Here is a 5,222-nt window from a genome sequence, read left to right on the forward strand (position 1 = left end):
GTGTTAAAGAAGCCACCAAATCTGGGGCCAGGCTGGTGACAAACTCCCCTGCGTGCCAGGCTCTCACCTGCAGCCTGGATTAGTTTGGATCAAGCCCTTTCTGCCTCTGCCTGCTCAGCCAGGGTTGAGTGTCCCTGGCAGGAGTGTCCCTGGCCTAAGACTGTGTAGGAAAAGTCTTTGTAGGAAACCCTCAACCACTTCAGATACACCACGTTTGTGACCTCAGGCTGGGCCCATCTCTTCTGCCCAAAGTGTTCCAGCTGGGGCCACCTGACAGGGACCAACCTTGCTCCAAAGCTTGGATTTTTAATTAATTAGGGGGGTTTTTTTTTGCTGTTCCAACTGCCTGGGCAGGGGCAGAGGAGGGGCAGGACTGAGCTCTGCTCTGGGGGGAGCAGGGACAGGACCCAGGGAATGGCTGGAGCTGTGTCAGCACTGAACAGGCTCCCCAGGGCAGTGGGCACAGCTCCAAGGCTGCCAGAGCTCCAGGAGGGTTTGGATGATGCTCTGGGGCACTTGGGGTGGGACTCTTGGGGCTGGGCCTGCGCAGGGCTGAGGGTTGGACTGGATGATCCCTTCCAGCTCAGCCCGCTCTGTGACTCTGGGACAATCTTTCCTCATCTCCCACCCCAGCCCAGGGCAGCGTTGGGGCTCTGGGGTAACGTCAGGTTGCTGCGAGTGTTCCAGAGCTTCCTGGTGGCCTGGAGCTCCCAGCCAACATCCACCCACACTTGTGGTGCCTTTGAACCGCTCAAAAATAGCTCGTGTGGCTGCTCCATGTGCAGCCCTGGGACCCAGGAGAAGCTGCTCAGATCTCGGGCGCAGGGTCCGGGCTGCGGTGTCATCCCGGCCATCCATCAATCCTGACGAAATCCAGAAGGGATCGTGCCCCGCGATTTTCCCGTTCCCTCACGAGGGCTGGGCTGGGTGGGGGTGTGTGGGGGGGAAAAAGGTTGGGGTGTTGTTGTTGGTTTGTTTTTTTTTTTTTTTCCCCTTAGGAAAGCAAACTGGCAGAATTCCTGCCACAAGGAACGAATTTGCACACACACTTTGATCCCTCTCTGATTTTTTTTTTTTCTTCGTGTTAGCCACATCCTCTTCGCTGCACCACTCAGCCAAAGATGCTTTAAATTAGACGAGGCTCGCAAAACACTCCCTTTGTGGCTCCCTCCCCCCAAGCCTTGCCTGCCTCCCCCCACCCCCCGAGGCTTGGGATTGGTCTGGGAGCCAGAGCTTCTCCTCACATGAAGCTGGCACAACTGAAAAGGCAAAAAAAAAAAAAAAAACCAAAAAAACCCCCCAAACATCTCCTTTGTCAGCTTTAATCCATCACATTTCCCTAACAGAGCGGTCCCCGAAACGCTGCAGCCGTGTTTACATCACCCTGATTGAAAGCTCCATCCGGGCACAGAAATGCTGCAGCTCGGGTTTCACACGAAACTTGATCGTCCCATCTGCCCCAACGACTGGGGGAAAAAAAATAAAAAGCAAAAACCTAAAAAAAAACACCCCCCTTTTTGCATTTCTTCCTTCTTCTCCTTCCTGCCCAATCCAGCCCCTGGCATTGGCACGCTCATTTTCCCCCCCCCCCTTTCCTGTGATTTCCTGGTACAAGCGGCGTGTGATGAGCCAGCGGAATCAGTTCCTGAGGAGATGGTGGATGACTGTGCTAAGGAAAGTGGCACAGTCCCCTGGCATCACCCCGAGCCCTGTGACTGGCACTGTGCACTGGGATTGGGAGCATCGACCTCTGAGTGGGGAAAAGCCCCAGGAACACCACCAGACAAGTGCAAATTAGAGATATTTCCCACTGGAAGGTGTGAATGGAAGAGGGGAAAAGCTCTTCTATCATCTGGTCAAGGAGCAGGAGGTGGTCACTGGCCTCACATGAAGGCAGTCCATCCAGACAAGTGATCATTCCAGCACCTGCACTAGAGGAAGGTGTCCCTGCCCATGGAATGAGAGGAGCTTTAAGGTCCCTTTCACTCCAAACTTTTCTGGGATTCTCCTGTTCTATTCTGGTGAAGTTTAGCAAGGACCACAAAAAGTCGGACATTCCACAGGGCACCAAGCACTTCCCAACAGCTCCAGTTCTTCATCAGATGGAACAATGAATAAAAAAAAATAAAAAAAAAATAAGGGAGAGGAAAATAACCAGCTTTGGATCAGATGGTGCGAGTTGTCTCATCGAAAAATGAAGGGTTTTTTTAATCCTCCTCCTGATTTGGTGACAGGATTTCTAATCACACATATTCTCAGTGTTGTCCACAGGTTGGATTTCTTAAAGGATCAGAGGCAAGCATCCTAGAAGTGCAAACCTTTGAAAAACCAGGCCCTGACTTGGACCCCTCTGGTTTGGGATGGCTTTTGAACCCTTATCTTTGAAAACCTCCAGCCCCGAAGGAAACAGCACCTGTTTTATCCAGCTAGGCAGCACAGACATTTCCCAGGTGGCTCCTTGGAATAAAAATAAGGCTGTCAGGTGATGCATCGCAGAAAAATGAGTATTTTGCCTGTCAGAAAACATCCCCATCTTTATTTCCAAGCGCTGTTACCACCCCCAGCTCTGAAGTGAGGGCCCAGGACAGGCACCACCGTCTCAAGTCCCAGCAAACCATAGAATTCCGTCAAAAGCTTTTCATCCCAGTCAAAAATAAGAGACTGGAAACCCACTTTTCCCCTTCCTGCCTCACCTCTTGCCTGCTCCAAAGCAGGAGCTGTTTCTGGCCTCCAGATGTCAAACCCACGAGCTCTTCCCCTCTTGCTATTTGTGATTTGCTTTGATCTTCAGCGAGGGCTGTCCCGGGCAGGGGGAGCTCAGGGGGGGCTGCTGTGCCCCCTCACTGCCTCTCCGAGGGGAATCCACCCCAAAGAGTGAGTGGGAAGGGAGGAGGGAGGTGAGGGAAGAATCACAGTCACAGAGTCACAAAATCAGTCACAGAGTCACAGTCACAAAGTCAGAGCATCACAGAGACACGGAATCACAGTCACAGTTACAAAATCACAGTCACAGAATCACAGAGCCACAGTCACAGAGACACAGAATCACAGTCACAAAATCAGTGACAGAGTCACAGAATCAGTCACAGAGTCACAGAGACTCAGAATCAGTCACAAAATCATGGAATCACAGAGACTCAGAATCACAGAGTCAGTTTGATCTGTGTTTCACAGAATCACAGGATCAACCAGGCTGGGAAAGACCTCTGAGATCACTGAGTGCAACCTTTGCCCCAACCCCACCCTGTCACCCAGCCCATGGCACTGATGCCACATCCAGTCTGTGCTTAAACACCCCCAGGGATGGGGACTGCACCCCCTCCCTGGGCAGCCCCTTCCAGTGGCTGATCCCTCTTTCTGGGAGCAACTTCTTCCCCATGTCCAACCTAAACCTCCCCTGGGCAGCTCAAGGCTGTGCCCTCTTGTCCTGCTGCTGGTTCCTGGGAGCAGAGCCCGACCCCCCCTGGCTCTCCCCATCCTGTCAGGGAGTTGCAGAGAGTGCTGAGTCTCCCCTGAGCCTCCTCCTCTCCAGGCAGAGCCCCCCCAGCTCCCTCAGCCTCTCCTCACAGCACTTGTGCTCCAGTCCCTTCCCCAGCCTGGTTGCTCTTCCCTGCCCCTGCTCCAGCCCCTCCATGTCCTTCCTGACCTGAGGGGCTCAGAGCTGGACACAGCACTCCAGGTCAGACCTCACCAGTGCCCAGGGCATAACACACAAGAAAAATGAAATTATGCTATCAGTAGCACTCATTCCTGGAGCAAAGGAAGCAATATTCCAGCTGGAGAGTCCATGTCCAATTGGAGAGCTGGGAACATCTTCTTTTTGCTCCCCTGCCAATGTTTTATTGTTGTGGTGGGTAATATAGGGAAGCTCTCCCAGCATGGCCCAGAGACTCACTCAGCAACTCCAGGCTGGCAAAATAGCGCTGAGAGGATTGTGTGGCTGGATGCTTTCATTGCCAAAAAATAAAAAAGAAAAAAAAAAGGCAAAGGCAAAACTGGTGGTTCTAAAAAACTCTGGGAACAGGACGTGGAAGCTGGTGTCTGTGAGCAGGTTTTTAGCCATCCTCTGCATCCCACGAGCTCCCTGCTGAGAGCTGGGGGTGAGGAAATGTCCAGGCACATCCCACGGACTGAGGGGAAAGAAAAACTTTTCCAACTTCAGTGATTCTGGGGTTCTAGAAATGGGACACCTTGATATAATGCTTGAGGATCTGACTCCAGCACTCCCCTGAGGAGGCTCTGGCTGGAGGCACCGCCAGGATCTCCTGGGGTGCCCAAAAAACAGGAGATCACGATGCTGGAGAACTTGCCAGAAGCCCAAGCCAGAGCAGCACCTCTGGCCACAGAGCAGATGGTTTAGGAGGCAGAACACTGGAGTTTGTGTTGAGTTTCCCTGCCCTCTGCTCCTCAGCACCCAGCAGTTGTTTGTTACTCTCCAGCCCTTCCTCTGTGCTCCAGACAAGGTCACCTTGCTGCTCATTGTGGCACCGGGGTGACAACAGGCAGGCTCGGGACATTCCAAGGGTCAGAGCCCCCTCAGCCAGCTCCCCACCCCTGGACAACGCTCCTGGGAAGGCTGCCCACACCACAGACCCTCTGCTGGGTGTTCTGTGGCAGCCACAGTGCCTAAAATTCCCAAAGCATGAGGAATAACACAGCAGCAGGTGTTTCCTCTCTTATCTCCGCGTGCTCAGCCATCCCTCCCGGCCGTGGCACTCAACCCACTTGCTGGTTTGTGTTTGAAAGCTTTGGGTTTTGCCCTGAGGCTCCCAAAACCAAACCCCTGACCCACATTACAGACAGGACCCCTCCCTCCCCCCCAAAACCCCCTCCTCTCCTGCAGCTGTAGCAACTCCATCCCTTGCAAACATCTCGAGGCGAGATCAAACCTGGCTCCCTCCAAAATTCCATCCCAGCCTCTCACCACCCACCCTCACAGGGAAGAATTCCTTCCACATATCCATATGAATTTCCCCTCTTCCAGTTTGAATTTCCCCCCTTCCAGTTCGAATTTATCCCTTGAATCATCAGTTCCTCCTGTCCTGGGGGGAAAAGAACCCCGATCTAAGCCTATTGTCCTGGAAAAGGGCTCTGGTTGCACAAGCTGGACTCAGATCACCCCATGCCAGGGCTGATACTCTGAGCAAGAGGGACAAGGTGGATCCTCCTGCAGAACCAGCCAGTTCAGGGCTGGTGCCATCCACCTGGAGGGAGAAGCTGAC

At 53.2% G+C, this 5,222-nt stretch overlaps 1 long non-coding RNA gene across 1 annotated transcript; it reads right to left on the reverse strand.

The window, feature by feature from the left end:
- Positions 1-1,320: 1,320 nt before the first annotated feature.
- Positions 1,321-2,913, reverse strand: LOC114070171. The gene is made up of 4 exons (XR_003573883.1): positions 2,694-2,913; positions 2,414-2,454; positions 1,927-2,013; positions 1,321-1,466 (listed from the first exon to the last, which is right to left on the reverse strand). It is a non-coding gene; the product is annotated as an uncharacterized LOC114070171 (long non-coding RNA).
- Between the last annotated feature and the right edge of the window lie 2,309 nt (positions 2,914-5,222).

Source organism: Empidonax traillii, unplaced genomic scaffold, assembly GCF_003031625.1.
Source record: "Empidonax traillii isolate 1590-97213 ecotype Southwest subspecies unplaced genomic scaffold, ASM303162v1 scaffold1454:size153018, whole genome shotgun sequence".
Taxonomy (NCBI): Eukaryota; Metazoa; Chordata; class Aves; order Passeriformes; family Tyrannidae; genus Empidonax; species Empidonax traillii.